The sequence below is a fragment of the Xyrauchen texanus genome, chromosome 20 (assembly GCF_025860055.1).
Source record: "Xyrauchen texanus isolate HMW12.3.18 chromosome 20, RBS_HiC_50CHRs, whole genome shotgun sequence".
Classification (NCBI taxonomy): Eukaryota; Metazoa; Chordata; class Actinopteri; order Cypriniformes; family Catostomidae; genus Xyrauchen; species Xyrauchen texanus.
This window is the reverse complement of record NC_068295.1, coordinates 27,511,644-27,531,610: the sequence shown is the minus strand read 5'-3', so window position 1 is coordinate 27,531,610 and position 19,967 is coordinate 27,511,644. Positions and strand designations below refer to the sequence as shown.

The following is a 19,967-nucleotide window of genomic DNA, read 5'->3' as shown; positions in this document are numbered from 1 at the left end:
TACCAATATAAAATAGATCATAAATGAAATTTTAAATATAAACATAATGATAATAATTGAAAAATAAACCATGACCTTTCAGATAGTTTTAAACTATCTCATTATAATTTTTCTCTAAACGGCTATGACCGTGATTGTCAGGGATTTAATTTAATGTTCCACTATATTTTAAGAGTTTGGACATTAACTTTATTACCACCTGCTGGTGGAATCTCCAAACTGCAAATACAGGAACTGAATTTGGACTTTGCGCTGAGTTAAGACGTGGTATTGAAATGTCTTAGCGCAATTACCAAATTCTTAGAAAAATAGCAAATTGCGCTTTGCAGCACTTTGTTTACATACAATACACCAACAGTTTGTGCACCTAACCCACAGTAGCGCAAACACTCCCAACCATGTCCATTTGCACTGGCACAAAATCTGCTCTTAGAATTAGTGCTCTCACGAAAATTGGATAAGAAGTTGCACACAGTCGTAGCGCATTGCACTGTGCTTTGCTCACTCATGAAAATAGAGCTCTTTATGTTGCACTGGACAATATGGTAATCACTTTGTACTTGGCAAGGTGGATGCGGCATCAAATGATGAAGAAACCTATTAATAGGTTTCGGTTAGAAATGTAATATTGACATTCTGCCATTATTAATTTATTCAGTGTGCAATAGTGTCCAATTACAGGGGGTTACTGAGATAAAGTTGTGGATTCGGCTTGTTGTAAGATCTTAATATTTCATCGATGTATAAACAACATTAGTTAAGTCATGGTCCTACTACACTTTATGCTCCATCCACTTCCATTCAAATGCATCTGACAGTGGGAGACCGGACATTTCGCATTCTGCTGCGGAAGTGAACTCTGACCTGTGAATTTGGATGACGAGAGGACATATGAGACCAATAGAAGATCGAAACGTCACATGCTGACCTCCTGGCTCAATACAAAAAAATAATTATTTCAAAGATGGATTTTATTTTTGTAGAAAAGTTACTATAATATTATTAGTTTTTTTGTGATTTATTGTTTATTAAAACCAGTGGCCCTCGAGTGTGATATCATATCCTGTCCGTTGCAGGGTCCGAAATAATTTGCATGCTCAAAGCCTTGTGTGACTGCATCTTTAGGCTTCTCATATGACAGGAGTCTACATCTAATGTGAATGTACAGGGTTTAAAATGCATGTTTAAAAAGTACTCTTTGCTCATTTCTTAATGCATAAAATGTTTTCATTGAGAAAATATTGAATACACCTTTCACATTAAATGAGTTGAATAGGTTTTGTGATGTGCATTCCACCTCAAAAGAGGACAAATCACATGAACTGGCCAGAAATTAAAGTGTAAAGATGAGAGGGAGGAAAAGAGGAAGAGAGAGTGAGAGAATCAGAAAGACAGAGTGCTATCCCTGGGTGCAACAGCCTGTGACAGTGCTGCTGAGACTCGCTCTCTGCGCGCATGACGCATTGCCACAGCTAGGGCTGACCTGCAGGGACTTGTGCCAGACCCCCCGCCCATGTCACCTCACACAGGAGGCCCAACTAAACAGCACTGCCTTCATCATCTCTCCATCACACACCAAACATGCTCTCCAAAAGCCCAACGTGCCCATGCTTAGAAAAATTAAATCGCCAAAAAATCGCATGGCCATTGAGCATAACAAACAACGCTTTTAACCCAATGGGGTGTCAGGCTGCTGGGTCTTAGGATTGTGCCCAGCTTTTCCGCTCATGTTTCATGACAGGTTTTGTGGGAGGATACCCGGTTTGTGATTGACTCTTATGCCATCTGGAGAATGGAGCAGAATAAGGCCATTTTAATGATAGTCTCTGGCCATTGGGATGAATCATAACATCAGATGAATTGCTGCATTCAAAAACAGCTAACGGAGCGCAAACGAATGCAACAAAATGTAAGGGTCTCAAGAAACATCTTGTTACTACTTTTAACTTGACAGAGAATCATACAAATGCAATGCTCACGGTGCCAGGTGCTAAAAAAACAGCCAGAGACATCCTTCTTCATGTGTACATATGGGTGTGGGGGAATTAACAAATATCTGGGTAAATGTCTACTGTATAACCTTTTAAATGCACAAAAACAGTCCACACAAAAAACCAAGACCAATAGCTTATGAATACCAATGGGAATATTGCTCACAGGAGTTTAAGTCTGAAGTATTGAAGACTGAAATATATTGGTGAATTTATGACTAAAGCTGTGTCTTGATTTGTGTAGCGGAATTAAAGCATGCTTAAAAGGGTGATGAAACATAACTTCAAAGAGAGTTAACCTTCACAGTCTCACAGCATGCTAAAGCACAACACACTATCAGCTCACTCAAATCCACTTCGAGAAGTTGTGTCTTAATTCATCCCCTTTAAAAGATCTGCCATTTAATAAATCTAAAACAAAAATGAGAACAAATATCTAGTTTAACTAGTCAACGCCACTAATTGGTTGGTGGACAACTAGTCAACCATTATGACCAATCCCTAAGGAAGAGGATCATCAAATCAGTTACTCTGTTCCTTGTTCCCATTTAAAAACCAAAGGTGATCAGGCATTTGTAGTTGCGGCCCCCAGGTTGTGGAATACACTTCCATTTGTTGTTAGGTCTTCTTCCTCATTGGCCATATTTAAATCTAGCTTAAAGAAAAAAAAATCTCTATTGCCTATGATGTTGTTGATGAGGTTTTTTTTATTTGTATGTTTTACAATGTTTTATTAGTTTGTTCTTTTAACATTTTTTAAAATTCTATTTAATGCTGGTATTAGTGTTTTTGTTTTTTGTACAGCGCTTTGATTACAACGTTTGTTGTTTTTAAATGTGCTTTATAAATGAACTTGAAACTCTGTAAAAGGGTGAAAAGATGTTTGAGATCTTTTACTGTTGTTTTACTGAGTCACTATTTGATTTCTTTATATGGCAAAAAGACATTTGAAAATTTGTTTTCCATAGAAGAAAGTCTTGTGTGTTTGGAACAAGATAAGGGTGATTAAATAATGACAGAATTGTCATTTAGGTGAACTTCCTTTAATCTACATCAGCGAGTGGAAATTCAGACAGTTGAGCAATATAAGACCCAGCTTGACTACATCTGGAGCACATTAAAATACACATATAGAAATATGAGGGCACTTTTAGGAACCAGTAATCAGATATTAGCGCTCATGCCACAGTCTATTATAGAAACTGGACTTGTGGTGACCAAGAAAAAAAAAGTGCAATAGAGACTTTGAAAAGAAGGGAGAAGGAGAACAACCCAGCTTCCAGAAACAGTAAGTAGGGCACTTTCTCTGGGCAGAGTTGGCCCATGTGAGAACAGTTGCACCCGACAGATTTGCTCCCACTTCGCCTGGGGACTGGAAACATTCTGTCCTGTACCATCATGCCTGACACAGAGCTGGGCCACGGCACTGGAGAGATTCTCAGCAAAGATCCACTGACAAAAAGTCTTAGTAGGACTAGGAGTTTAAGTTTAGCACAAACAGATACAAGAAAATAAGTTTTCTTTATCTTGAACATGATGAAGTGCTGACATTTCTTGAACTTCACAGTTGTAAATTACTGGAGCATAAGTATTTGCTTTGAGAACAATTTAATTAGATTAGAATTGTTCACTTGATGAAATGTATCATTAATACAAACATTTTATGATAGATTTGATTAATTTTGGTATGATTCACAACTACTTAAAAATATGCAGAAGTCACAAACTAGCTAGATTAACAATTTACACTGTAGAGTGGATTTTTACAACTTGAAATTAATGTGTAATATATTGGGTATAATTATAGTAATTACAATTGAACATCAAATTTTGTATTTTTATTGTGAGATCGATTTTTACACCTTAAGTTAAGTCAGTGCCATAGCTACTTAACAACATAAACTTGGACACTAAACATGAAGAATTCTTCCAACATTAATTTATACATGTATTTTAATATAACAGCCATTTTAATGGATTTGACATGTTTAATAATTTGATAACATAATTTCACATTACAAAATGTTTCCAACATATGCACTTTGTGGACAAAGACTGCTAGCTATATGGGGATACTCAGGAAAAGAGTGTGTGTTCTCTTGTGTACAATACATTGTCCTAATAGGGGCCTGTAATAAATGACACATGTAATTGCCTTGAACTTGGTTACACTGTTAAATAATGGAGCAAATTGCTGGCAATGAGTTGAGGGCTTGCTTGGTTGAGGGGCATAGCCTCTGGCATTGCATCTGGTCTTATAGGCCAGTAGAGAAACATATTGCATGCACTAGAAGCAATAGAGGGCAGGAAAAATCACTGCTAATCGATGCAAACTTTACACAAACACATTCATTTTGGTACTCCGGTTCTACATGTTGCTTAATAACAGGTTCTTTACTACATTATTCCTTTGTTCCTCAATCTTTAATTAGTGCTTGCAAGGTAGCATTGATATGGCTCAAACATTTTGGTTTAATGTTTGTTCTAAAATACACACACACACACACACACACACACACACACACACACACACACACATACATATATATATATATATATATATATAAATACACACACACATATTAGTCCAAATAAACTTTGTTTTGTAGATAAATTATCTATGTTGGTTCTAGTTATTCATTCTAAGATTTGAGTTAAAAATCTCACATTGATAAATATACAGTGCTCATCATTCAGAATTTTTTTACACCACTTTGCATACTGTATTCTGTCTTCCTTGCATGTGCAGTTAAATCCTTGCATGAGACCAAAGATTAAAATCCATGTTTACCTAAAACTTAGGAAATGCAAATCTAGTTCTGGCATGTGCAATTTCATTTGATAGAATGGGTTAATAACACACATAAAGGGTTTTTGTTTAGCTTAAAGTTCACATATCTTTTAATTAATTGATTGACTTTCAGATTAAAGTCACTCAATGTACGTTTATTTTCATTGTATGTAAGATGTAAAATGAACGCTGGTAAAACTGACTGAGGTAAATAAGGCAATGCCACTGTTAATATCTTCAAGAGCAGAAAGGTGAGAGAATATAAGATAGGACAAGCCACAAAGATGTCCAGAGCAAAACCCATTAATGAACACTTAAGAAAAGGGTATCATCATCTTAAACCATATATTTGTTTGGACCAGCTTCCTATGGAACAATTAAGGTTGCTACATTGTTATGCTGCATGACCCGGGTCAACTAATTCAAACAACACAATGTCGTGTTTTCTTAGATGCTGAGCATAACAGAAGACAAAAGCCCTCTGCCGTGTGAAGTGGAGGAAGAGCCGGAGGCCAACAACCCTGCCAGCGAGGCATGAAGACGTGGCAAGGTCTCATCCCAGGCCAACGGGCACACCACTGTCAACATCATGACACTCACTGGGCGGCTCGCCGGCACTCTCCCGCCTGGCCGGCAGCAGTCCCAGCTGCCCCATCCGTTACTGTCTGATTAGTTCTGCTAAGCAGCCCCTCCCCGACATGCCCCAGCACCATCTGCTCCCCCAACAAGATGGCTGCCACCCAGCGCCGCGCACAGCGCCCTGCTACCTGCCAGTGCCCTTGCCCGCGCTCACCCCTAAGCACTAACGTGGTTTTCCGTGGCTGGCGGCTGCCCGTTTCGTTGCTTCTACTTCTTACAAGGGACATGGGGTTACGCTCTTTTATTTGCTTTCGGATGGTACATGCGCTTCCTGCCGACTTGGTTTGCAGCATTTTGGTGGCACGGCAGACTTTGCTCACCACGGCAGCCTCCCTCTGGCATAGGGCTGCATCTGCTCACTCTTTTATTCATTTTCTGATTCTCCACATTTCAGGGGATTGTCATACTCTATGCACTCACGCGCAGCTGAGGGAGAGAAGAGAGGCGTGCAAAGTTTAATGGAATTCGGGGGTGGGATGAACAACTTTTTAATGCCAACGCTGCAGTTGGTCTGACGGTTCTTGTCAGGCTGTTTGTACAAGAACTTATTGAAAGGATACTTGTCAATGACACAACCCGACAACCAAATGGGAAAAGTTGTCTTCGATACTTACCACAAGCTGTACTCGACAAGAAACTATGGAATGGAAACTCAGGAATAAAAATGATGATGTTTGTAGGGCCTTTACGTTGTCTACACAACAAATGCTCTATGTCTGTCAGATTGCATGGTCATTTTACTAGATTGTACAAGTCTCATACTCATAAGCACTACTGACTATTTAACAAATTACTAGGCACACACAGAATCTGCTCCCAAAGAACTCAGCAGAAATTTTTGCAGATTTCTACAGAATTTGAACAGCTGTAATTCAAAGTAAGAGTGCTCAGACCGGATGCATTCCCACATCTAAAAAGCTAGGCGCAATGAATGTAACAGAATACTACTGCCTCGAGACATGTTTTAATAAAGTTGAAGTCCTTTTAACTTGACACAGCATTTAAAAAAACACGGCACTCCTGCACAAGATGTAGTGCAATGGTCAAAGACATCTGTCTTGCTCATGTATACATTGAAAAACAATTGAAATACAGAGCAGATGAACACAAAAATGTTCAATGTGAACTGTCCCTTTCTCATCTTCCACCAGTACGTGTTTAAATATTTTGGCTAATTTCAATATGTTTTCAGCAAGAGTTTTCTCAGCTACATTTAACACTTTAACATGTTAAAATCCATTTTGCACAATTCCACAGATCTTCCCCCACAATCAGTGCAGAAAATGCAAAAAGTCTGCACATTACATACGAGCCTGATGAGTCAGTTTCCTGCACTAATAGACGACACAGTGTTCTCTGCTTTGAATTCAGACAAAAACAGCAGGACCACTTGCATTGGAGGATGCGTCTAGTGTTCTTTTGCTCTAACATGTTTGACATGTTTATACTGGACTCTTCATTCACTGGACAGATGACAATATAAGCCAGATTCATTCACAGCTCACAATGAAGCATTAAATGAAGTATTTGTGGTATAGACACTCAAGCACCATCAAGCCACATCTAAGAAGCAACATTTAAGAGACTTTTGCTCCAATAAATCCACTTCACATACAGAAATAAGCCAAGGCTGATCAGTTCATATCCCCAAAAACTTATAGCAGGCTTATTTCTTGTCATTCTTTTTCCTCTGATTAGCACATGAGTAGTCAATATGGTAGATGACGCTTGGAGTATAAAGCTTTTTGTGCACATAGGACCAGGTTCTCGCATAAGCTCTCATCAGAGCAGTTGTGAATATCTCCGATTCATACCCATGCTTGCATGTTCTCCTTTACAAACTCTGACATGCTTCTTGTTGGATCCAAACTTCAGGCCCTGCTGCCAGCATCAGCGTTTGCTTGAGCATTAATTAAAATGGATGCTAAATTTCGTGTTTCTGAAGAAGAGAGGGAATTTGGAACAAAGTGAGCCCCTGTGTTCCCATCCAAACCAACTCCAGCAAACACAGATCTGAAAATCTGTTGCGGTTGGTAAACCAGCACGGCAAATCAATGCAAGTTTTTTTTTATCGTCGCACATTTTTCTCTCTTTATTTTCACACCCTGTGGGGTCTGTCAAATATTGGGAGAGGTGGGAAGGTGGGTGCAAGAGAAGGAAGAATTGGGGGAGGGAAGACAAAAAGGCACGAATACACAAAAGCAAACAAATAAACAGAATAAATCCTGGGCTCAAAGCCGTCAGAAGGCAGAGAACAGAGCGGCAGGATTATGATAGATCCTCTGCTGCCCAGTGCACAGCTGGCTGATGATCCAATACTGGAGCTACCGGCCCTTCCCAGCATGTGCATGGGGGGCCTGGGGGCCAGAGAGAGAGGCCATAAAAAGAGAGAAAGAGAAGGGGGGAAAGCAAAAGGCAACTGCTTTGCTCATCCGTTTGGTGGGAGCTGTGATCATCCAAGCTGTGAGACGAGGATGGGAAAACAAGGGAATCAAAGTCTGGCTTCATAGGTCCTGGTTGCATGGCCAGAACAAGCCACTTCCTCTACAAGAGAAGCACAGACCAGGTGTCCCCATGACCATACCCTGGGCAAACAGGGCTACTTAATCACAGGGTTCCCAGCAGGTCAGTCTGTCAGCATTTATGTATGTGTAAAGGTGGCGTTAAAGAGTAAAGACAACAGAGATCTGGGAAAGCGAAGGATTAGCCCCAAGGAAGAGAGAAAGAATGCACAGATGTCTGCTGCATCTGTGCACTTAGCCTGGCCCAAAGAACCTGCCCAGGCAGTGCACGTCCACACCATCCATACAGTGGCTAAAAGACCCTCTGCTGCCAAAAGCAGGGCCTTTCAGCTGCTTAACCACTCTGATCTTCAGCTGGCCATTTTGTTGTCTCATCTAGAGGAAGCAGGGAGACTTTTAAGAGCAGCATCCTGCTAATTCCACCTCATTTAATCACTGCAATTTGATTAATGCGCTGATCAAAAACAGAAATTACAGATTGCACACCTTAAATGTAAATTGCTTTTCACTAATTCTGCAACAAAATGGTTGGTCAAAAAATACATGGATCAGCTCTACACCAACAAATGCAACAATCCTACCTTTCAGACCACAGAAGATTAAATGTATGATTACTCAATAAATTATATCAATAGATATGAATCACATGGATACAAGTATAAGCAAATGAATAAGCATCTACTGCAAGATCAACAGAGAAAGCATTAAAGTATGTTTTTTTATGAAAAAATGTCAATGACAAGTAAAGATGTCTAAGATCTAGTCATTTAAAAAACATATGCTAACTTCTTGGAAGTGTAATCTTATGTATTTGTATTTCATATGATTTTGAAAAACGTATATACACAAAACCATTTAATTATTTACAAACATACTCAAACATATTTTGTAAAGGTAAAACAAAATTGAAAAACTTTAATTAAGACTGTCAAAACAAAGGTTAATAATTATATTAATAATATTTTAAAGCAAAACTGCTTCACTTTTTCTTATTCTTTTTGAGAAATATTAAAAAAAAAATCAAGAATAGAAATGATCTGTAGACAGTTATACCTTATCCTCAGAAATAATATAAAAATGAACATTTAGCTCATGGACTATATAAATAGAATTTTTTTTTTTTATTTCTTGGCAGAAATGTATATATATATATATATATATATAAAAAAAAGAAATTGTCACATCATTGACCTCAAAACAGGTTTTAAAATAGTGAATGCACACGACATTAAAAACTGTTGAGGTGTAAGGAACTAACAATGCACAATTACATTCTTCTACTATTTTTTTCTAGACCTGCTGGTGAAAATAACCTATAATCCATAAAAACCATCTGGATCATTTTCATGCATAGTGCTACTTTTCCAAATGTAAACAAATGGCTAAAATTACTCACTAATATTTATGGAACAGCATGCTTCTTTATGGTAATTTATAAACAATACATGACCGAGTCTTAATACTTAAGTATTACAGTCCCCTGCGAACAGATGCTGTCCCTCCTCTGCAGCTGTGCAGCTCTGTGGCAGATGCTGCAAGATTTGCACTTCCTCCAGAGGAACAGAGACTGCAGTGCCATCAAACCCACTGAGGCTTCAGCACTGCCTACACTAAGACTCATCGATGGAGAGACTATCTCACTGAGGACCATCATTAGATAGGTGTGGAAATGTCATCAACCCCTCCAAAAAGAACCCTTGAGAAATCAGAGGGTGATAATAAACATCAATGGATAAACCCATAATTTCAAGAATGTAGTTATATGTACAGTCATTTTCAGAATAGTATTAGGCTACTGATTGTAAAATAGGTGACCATACACCCTAACACTTTTTGACCGTGTTACCTTAGCCCTCTCCACAGGTGAGTATAACATATCAACTGCAACCTGGCAGCACCATTGCAAAGCTAGAGAATGGAAGAGATTACAAGGCAGAAACTACTTGACCGACAGATATCAATTAGGCCCTGACAGCACACAATCATAAAACACATTGGAGAGAGGCTCAATTAATAACATACAGAACAAATAAAAGCTTGGTACCTGACTTCAGAAAAAAAATGTCATGCATGTTTTATGTGAATTGTACGTGTATCCTTTAACTGCATTTGAATACAACAATGACATGTTTCAAATGAGTAAGAGACATTATATGAAGTTACTGAATACAGTGACCTCATAAAGTATTTAGACACTTAAACCACACTTAAAATATATGTATGACATTGTGTACAAACATCAAAGAAAGTGGCACATATCTGAAAGATGGCAAAAGCACTCTTTTCAAGCATACCATTTCACAAAAATATTTTGTTTCGGAACAGTGTTGTTTTACTTCAAACAATAGATATACTTTTATAGATATACGACAGGAATATGTCCAAAGTTAAAGTGATTAATTGCACCTATGGTTACTCTGCTGGAACACCTGTGTAAACTTGTAGGGAACTGACTTCATACATCAATTAAAAATGTCCTAGGGACCAGTTGATTATATGTAATTGAGAAAAAAATTACAAGTAAGTTCTGAGAAAACATGAAGCAGAATTTGTTAGTAGATGCCACTTTGAAATGTTAATGCATTAACATAAGTGTGGCTTAAGTGTCCAAATACGTTGAGGCCATCGTATATTGCAACAAGCAATACTAATTTCAAGAAACAAAAAGTTCCTTTAGGGCTTTGCTGGCAGTAACTAATTTATATGACTTACTATTATGAATAGCAAGTCACTAAATTGCACCCAAAGGCAATGCAAAGTTCCTCACTTTCTAATGAACAATCATAGGGTAGGAGGTGATATATCTGATCTATATAATCTAGAGCTATAATCCATGTTTGCATTCTATTAAGAAGAGATTAGTTGAACAAATGTTACACTGTTTATTCTGACAAACAATCGTGAGGGGGTTTTGATCTTCTCACCTATGGCCTGATTTTCTTGACAGTTTGGGGAGATCTTTGCAAGACACACAAAGTGAGACAAAATCAAAGACCAATGTCTGCATCTCTGTAAACTGTAATATCTTCAAATAAAACTCAAATCTGGTGATAGGTGTGAATGTAATTTAACAACCAAAATATAGCTAATTATGTTAAATGGCAGCTCATTATTATGGATACGAATTAAATGTGCATATACTGTATGTGAAAAATGTACAACACACTGCATATGCACTACACACCCTGTACTGATTTACACAAATAATTTTACAATTTTAAAAGTTATTAAGAAAAAATGTGTTAAGAATCTTAACTGAAATGAACATTAATGTGAAATCAGAAAACTTCACTGTGCACGCCCCAGCCTGTTAAACCGAGTGATGTTATTGAAAGAGTGTGTGCACCTCTCTTCGGCCCTGTTCTCCTGGTGCGTGGTGGACTGTGGTGGTGGCAGCTGGTATCTGGTGGCGATTTAATAAAGTGCGTGTGCCCTCTTGCCGGAATGCTGGCACTGCATCGGGGCCAGCGGACGGGCGCAGTGTTGTGGCATGTAATAGGATTAAGGGGGTTACCTGGTGAGGTGCAGTTGGCGCTGGGCGCGGCTTAGCTCCTCGTCCAGGCTGGCTGCCTCCGCCCGGGCTCGGCCCTCTGCCCTCTGGGCTTCCTCCAAACACTGCCGGCAACCACTCAGCTCCACACCCAGCTTCTGTACTTCCTGAACCCTGTGAGAGGAGAGAGAGACCTAGTATTCATACATTTTTGTTTTAAATCCTATTTTATATAATTTTCTCCCCAATTTGGAATGCCCAGTTTCCAATGCGCTCTAAGTCCAGGTGGTGGTGTAGGGAATTGCCTCAATCCGGGTGGCGGAGGACGAATATCAGTTGGCTCCACATTTGAGACCATCAATCCGCACATCTTATCACGTGGCTTGTTGAGCTCGTCACCGTGAAGACCTAGAGCATATGGAGGCTTCACGCTATTCTCTGCGGCATCCACGCACAACTCACCACGTGCCCCACCGAGATCGAGAGCCACATTATAGCGACCACGAGGAGGTTAACCCAACATGACTCTACCCACCCTAGCAACCGGGCCAATTGGTTGCTTAGGAGATCTGCCTGGAGTCACTCAGCACGCCATTAAATCCTATTTTTAACTATTTTAAAAAACTTCAATAATGCCGGATTCCAAAAACATTTTGCTCACATATAAACCAAATAGCATTTTTATCATAAAACTGTACATTTTAAGTGCTAAATGCGATAGTTCACCCACAATTAAAATTCTGTCATTATTAACTCATTCGCATGTTGTTCCAAACCCATGTGACTTACTTTCTTCCATAGCAACACAAAATGAGATGTTAGGCAGAATGTTAGCCTCAGTCACCACTTTAATTGCACTGAGGCTAACATTCTGCCTAATTGTCCTTTTGTGTTTCTATGGAAGAAAGTAAGTTATACAGGTTACAACATGAGAGTGAGTAAATGATGACAGAATGTACATTTTTGATTAAACTATCCCTTTAACAAGATTCCATCCTGTGTGACCAATTAAGTTTCACTTACCTGCTCGACCAGTCCAAGTTTGGAGCTGATGTCTCTCACCTCTCTCTCTGCCTCCTCTTTCTTTAGCTGGGCCTGGCTCAAAAGAAAACGCAGCTCCGCACATTCCTGGCACAAGCATAATGGCAATTTAATGCAAAATTCAAGAATTTTACAATATTCCAACTTAATGTTCATGAGAAAACAGTTCATTCATATATTGTACTCTACTGTATACAAATTAATTTAAGAGATGTTTGAGGTGTGGGCTCAAACATCTACAGTCTTTCAATCCACTCCATCAGCAATCCTTATTATATAGTTCTACTGCCATCTAGTGACGAGACATTCTCCATACCAAAAACCCACATAAAGTATAAAAATAAATATTGAACTTATTTAGAAATTGGTGAATTTAGTAATTATCTTAAAATTATTTTAATAAATATGTTTAATTCATATTCTTTTTTGTAAAGTACAGATCTTTTTGCATGCGTATAGAATAAACATATTGAGATAAAGCATATTCCACATCCAATTTGGGCCACTTTCATTTGTGGTTGTAAATCTGATACATATCCAATATTACCAGCACTGCATCACAGTACAATATCTTTGTTTTAAATATCCATTGTAACAGAATATGTATTAATATCTGTCTCTGTCCAAACAAAGCAATTCTGGAAGTTACACAATGACCGGCAAACACCAAGTTCATATTGTGCAGTAAGAATTTAAATAAGTATAATATATAAATGGGTGAAAGCACCATAATGGTGTCTCAAAGTGATACACTCAAAGAGGCTGTTTTTGTGCATATATTTTTGTTGCATAATGTGAAAGACGTGAATGAGAATTAAACTGTCTTGGCAAAGTATTTATGTATTCACAGTCCGTTGTGTCTTAAGTTAATTTAAACAGGCCGGATGTGCGTCAAAAGTTCCAATCTGTGTATTATGCCTTGCGTTCCAAGCCAGGTAAAGTCTATTGTGTGCAGAACAAGAACATTATAAAGGTTCAGTCCAAATCAGCTCAGCAATGTTTCACTAAAGTGTGATTGGCTTAACATTGAGCATTACCTTGCTACTGTCTGCTTCATGTGCAGTGAGCTTCTTATGGGCTTCCTCCAGCTGGCCATTGAGTTAATTCTTATCTCTTTCTCTCCTCTCCAGCAGACCCTCCAATTCAGCCACTCTCTTAGACAGACTGGTCGCCTTACAGCAGGGAACAATAGGAGTATTAGCATCAGTGGTACCAAAAAAGTATTTGGACACTTAAAGGGATAGCTCACCCAAAAATGAAAATTCTCTCATCAATTACTCATCTTCATGTCATTCCAGATGCATATGACTTTCTATGCTCTGCGGAAACACAATCGAAGATTTCAGCTCTGTAAGTCCATACAATGGAAAAGAGAGGTGGCCAGAACTCTGAAGGTCCAAATAGCATATTAAGGCAGCATAATAGTAATCCATACAACTCCAGTGGTTTAATCTAAATCTTCAGATGTGATATGATAGATGTGGGTGAGAATTTTTGAGAATAATTCAGTCCTTTTTTACTATAAATCCTCCTTGCACAGTAGGTGGCGATATTTACATTTATGCATTTGGTAGACGCTTTTATCCAAAGTGACTTACAGTGCACTTATTACAGGGACAATTCCCCCCGGAGCATATAGGTTTTTTTACATGGAGTAAAGTGCCTTGCTCAAGGACACAATGGTGGTGGCTGTGAGGATCGAACCAGCGACCGTCTGATTAACAGTTATGTGCTTTAGACCACTACGCCACCACTCTCACTTCTTTGTACATATGATATGTACAAAGAATGTGAAAGTGGAGATTTATAGTAAAAAAGGACTTAAATATTGACCTGTTTCTCACACACACCTATAATATTTCTTCTGAAGACATGGATTTAAACACTGGTGTCATTTGGATTACTTTTATTCTGCCTTTGTGCTTTTTGGCCCTTCAAAGTTCTGGCCACCATTCACTTGCATTGTATGGACCTACAGAGATTAAATATTCTTCTAAAAAATACAGTTGTGTTTATCAGAAGAAAGAAAGTCATAAACATCTGGGATGGCATGAATAAATAATGAGAGAACTTTCATTTTTGGGTGAACTATCCCTTTAAGCCACTCTTAAAAATGTATGAATTGAATGGCATTAAAAAAATAAAAAAACATCAAATGCAAAAGTGGATTTTTTTTTTTAAAGAATGACAACACAAGCCTGTTTTTCAAGCAAAACATTAAAAAAAAGAAGTTTGTTAGTATAATAATACGAAAACAAAACAACAACAAACAAACAAAAAAAAATAGATAAAGGTTAAAAAATAAAGGTTTATTTGTAGATGCCACTTGGTTTGATATATTGTTATTCAAATGTGGCCTAAATGTCCAAACACTTTTTGGAGACACTATATAGAACTATTTGTATCTATTTACATAAATGTGTATATAGCTATTATACATAAACCAATTATTTTTTACTAGTTTGGTTTACACTTGAGGCTTTCAAAGGATGCCCAAACAAAACATTAAAATATCTAAAAAGATCACTCTCTTCATCCTAATTCATTCCAATTAGTAACCGAAAGTAATCTGGCAAAATTGTAGCTGTGTGCCATGATTAAAAAGACACTAGAGGGCAGCAAAAGCTCAAATAGACTTTCACTATAGCACATCTTTGGAAAGCCATCCAATACTATAAAAAGTCATAGTCAAATCAATTAAATATAATAGCATCCATCTAAAGTAGGAAATCAATATTTTATTTATTACAGCAACTGAACTAACAGTCTTGCCAAGCTCCTCTTTCTCTTTCCTGCTCTCTGCCCTGGCCTGGGAGATCTTCTCCTTTTCAGAGGCCAGCTCCCTCTCCAACCTCACTCTCTGTCCCTTCAGCTCGCTGTGGATGTGCTTACACTACATCTGTGCCTGCAGGTGCACAAAGGCAGACTGGAGGTCAAAGTCAATAAGTAGAGTACCTAGCTATGCACAGTGCATAAAAGCATTTATGGTTATGCAAAATAAATGTATATTCTAATCATTGGTTTGTGGTAAAGGTGTTGGCACGTACTCTCGTCTTCTCCAAGTTTGCCTCTTCTGCCATCTCCACTGCCTGTTTGACCTGCTTATAGGCTGCCCACTCTCTCTGCTGGGCCTCAGTCTGACTGGTCCTCAGAGAGCACAGAACGGTCATTAGCTCATTTTGCTCTCTAACAAACACAAAAGTCAGGTTACTGAAAGAAGACAAATCTGACACATACTCAAGGCAGCAGATGATTATCTGCATGACCATCAAAGCCGATGTCAAGACTCCTTTCAACCTTGCTGTGAGAAACAACAATTGACTGAATCAATACAAAGATCAATTAAGGTAATCAAAGGAGCATGCTAATGTTAATTAACTCAGATGTTTAACGACAAGGCAGTTACTAAATCAATAGCTCTCATCTGAATTTCTGCTAAATAAGAGATTGAAAATCCAAAAACACAATCAATAATACTAAAAAGTTTGATTGTTTAAAATTAGATTTCCATAAGTCATTTTAAATATTTCTTCACAATCGGTAAAAAAAAGATATGTTTTTTGTATTATTATTTATTAACAAATATAACAATCTCTATGAAATTTGTCATACTAGAATATTTATTTATTTTATTTATTTATTTTTCTTTCTTTGTCCCTGTATTGTAAAGTAGGCCTATTTATTTTTAATGCTATAAAATATATATATTTTATACATCCAACTAACAGATCCAATGCAATAAAGTTCTATGGAAATGATTGCATGTTACTACAACAATACAAGCAGCTCGTATACCTCTTTGTAGGTGTAATTGAAACAAAGCATAACTGAAAAGAAAAACAGTGCTCTGATGACAAAAGGGAAAGTGACAAAATATCGTAACTGATATCGGCCAAAAATTTTCATATTGGTGCAATTGGTCCAAAAAAGAATAGGGTAAATCACTTGATATGATAAATAATTCATGATTTTTTAAATATATTTAATTTCCCAAACTATTTAAACAGAACAATGTCAGACTATTCTACTTGGAATTAATGTTATTTATCTATAGCAATGAAATACATTTCAATTCAGGAGTAGCAAATCCTACATATCCTACAAAAACACACTTACTTAGTGAGTATTTCAGTGGTCTGGATATGGAATGGAGTGTGTCTCTGCTAGAACTGCTTCATGCTGGGTACACTTCAGACACAGACCACCCACACTGACCACTGCCCACCGCCACTGCCCCTGCCATCGCTTCTTTGTGCCGCAGTCGTTCTTTTGTTTCCTCATACTCCTGATTACTCGCCAAGTCTTTCCTACATGCACACACACATGCGGTGAGAGAGCACAAGCATACAGTAAGCATATTTTGATTCTATATGATTATTTTGGTATGGCATCTTCTTAGTGCTTATACTGAAGATACACAGTGAGTACAATGTTGTTAAAGGGATAGTTCACCAAAAAAAAAAAAAAATTCTCTCATCATTTACTCACTTTCCCAGATGTGTATGACTTTCTTCTGCTGAACACAAACGGAAATTTTTAGAAGAATATCTCATTATGGGATTTTTGGAGCTTGAAAGATCTGGTCAACATTCACTTGCATTGAATATTCTTCTAAAAAATGTAGTTTGTTTTCAGCAGAAGTCATACACATCTGCTATGAGATAAGTTTCATTTCAGGGTCAACTATCCCTTTAAGAAGCACAATTCAGCACAAAATCACTATAAGCCAATTTGACCCAAACCCTTGCAATTTACTGACACACAGCACTGGACATCAATAATCAGGGGGTTCACACATCATAAGTAGGGCTAGTCTCAAAAAATTATATCTCGACATTTTTCAGCCTATTGACGATATTTGATATATATCTCGATAATTGTGTATTTCCCCTAAAATGGCTCAAAAGTGTTTTTATTTATTTATTTATTTTATCAGAGGAACCATCATTTTATCCAAACAGCCATTGTAGCCAAGTAGATTAAATATTTTAAAGACATTAAATAGAAATCTAATAATTAGTTTATTAAAATAATTAAATTCAATCATTTTCATTGACATGCACTTTACATTTTTCATACACAATGATACATAGTAGCTTAATAAAAAGCATTGTTTACCTTCAAAGGTTTTTACTGTGCAATGCTACTTCACTGACTTACTTTTGAAACCCCAGTTGAACATTGCATAATACTAAATTATTACGGTTGATTATTATAATATAATGCTGAATTATCATTGTATGTATGCTTGTATGTTATACAAAAGTAATATATTTCTGTCCTGTTTACTTCATCTTCACCTGGGGGCTTTTATTGCGACACAGAAAAGACCTTTTCATACTCCGTGTTTTGCAACGCGGAAGTAAATGTTTGCAGGGTAAAATTCGACAGCGATGAATGGGAGACCACAGCATATATTATTTTTCACTTACCCATTTGCTCCAAGAGCAAAAGAAAAAATACACTATTATGTTTAAAAGACTTTCCAGAAGAAGAAAAAAATAGAGAGCGATGGATTAAGACAGATTGGAAAATATGTCAAATTTACTTTCACTCTCGCAACCGCTGGAATTGAAACACCCTTGCAACTGTGGCTACTTGTTTTTTAAAAACGAATTCCAGGGTAATTTAACACAAAGCATAATGTTATAATTTTACACTCAATATTGGAAAAAAATATTTTATTAATAAAGTTTGCTATATTTATTTTTTTTAATTGCAGAACTTATGTACATATTTACGCTGCTAAATAAGGCGGAAACGAGTCATCAGTCGGTGAAAAAGGTCAATGTGCATTTGACAGTTTACAATGTTCTGCATTTCCTGAAACGCTGTAATCTCTTCCTTTTCTGATATTCTGTGTCGCGTTTATAGATTTGTATAATAACTTGTACTAACATAATATTATAGTACTAATATAATAGCTGTTACTAATGTTTGGAATTGCACGAATGCTTGAACCTGCATTACTTTGATTTCACAATGCACGCAAACTGATCTGAGAGCGCAGTCATGCCCGTGCTCAGATCAGCACATCACTGGTTTGTTCTGAATCACACATAGACCATGTTTATCTGTCTTTAAATCATAGTCTTTTGTGGATTAATAATCATATATGACCAACTTGCCATGTTGATGTTATTTTGTTTAATTGTGCAGCCCTGAAGGGTCGTGAAATTAGTCCACTGATGTGCTCTTTATGAAACTTAATGGCCAAATGAAATCACATTAAAATCATCGCGATATTGGTCAATTTTACATGGTCAGCAAAGTTCTCTCAATTATATATGGCTCAGTCCTAATCATAAGTATGCAACATGCTTGTTAATATTATGTTTGTCATACTCACAACATTGATTCTAAGAGCAGTTTTAGTCACTAGTGAGATTCATTGGAAGAGGGACATGTTTCAGGCTCAGCCACTGATTGAAGCCCACTTACTTAAGGAGACCACTTGAGCCTCCAGGGTCTCAGTTTGTGCTTGGTAGAGACACTTGAGCTTCTACTTAGACAGTCTGAGGATTTAGGAGCCAAAGAGATAGAAATCAGAATTTGGGTACATTTTGAGTCATTTATTCATGCCACATTAGCTACATAAATGTTTCCCACTGCCAAATATAAAATTAATTTCTTCCATTTGTGGTCATCAGCTTGATTAAGGGAGCTGAGTCTTTGAGTCTTTTCTGGTGTGGGCTCCACGTTTAGCTAAAAATGAAGCAGATGATAGGTAACAAAATGTCAGTCACCATATATGAGCCGTTGAGAGAAGTTTTTGTATCAAGTTGTATACAGTTAAAACCACAATAATGCAATGTAGCATCATGGGTCTACATTGTATGTCTATATTGACTGGAACATAAAATGTGATCTTCAACTTCAACTGTCTTTGTTTTCAGTTCCGCGTGTAATTTCTCAATCTCCACCACTCTCACACTCTGTTTTATTCCAAGGAGTTTATCCTTTAGAGAGAAAGCAAAAAATAACACACAGTTACAACTGCCATTCCAAAATCAGTAATGGTATACAACTTTGAATGTCCTTAATGAAATTCACACAAAACTGAGCATTCTGGATGAATGATTTTGCCCCAGACGATCAATTCAGTGATATTATCTCATGTTAATTTAGAGGACTGACCTTGCAGAACTTGACCTCAGCCTCCAGGTGCTGAATGTACTCCGATTGATTGTGAAGGATGAGAACCATGTTGTGAACACTAGGCAGACTGCTGCTGCCCTCATCTGTGGCCCTTTGCTAGACAGGACAATCCAATTTTGGATATATATAAGATTTTTAAACACACAGGAATTCATCATAATGGACAAACTAAAAATAAAAGCATTAAAACTAATAACCTAAAGCTGTTGATCACTCTAACACATATATTATTTTAACCCCATAAAGCATGGAATCAAATATGATACACAAAATGTGACATCTCCTGTTTCAATCTCTGTTCAAGCTGATGAGGTAAACAACCTATGGTATGTAAG

At 37.4% G+C, this 19,967-nt stretch overlaps 1 pseudogene; it reads right to left on the bottom strand.

Annotated features, from left to right (window-relative positions):
• Nucleotides 1–19,967, bottom strand: part of LOC127660569 (serologically defined colon cancer antigen 8 homolog) — a 43,501-nt pseudogene that overhangs the window by 18,608 nt on the left and 4,926 nt on the right.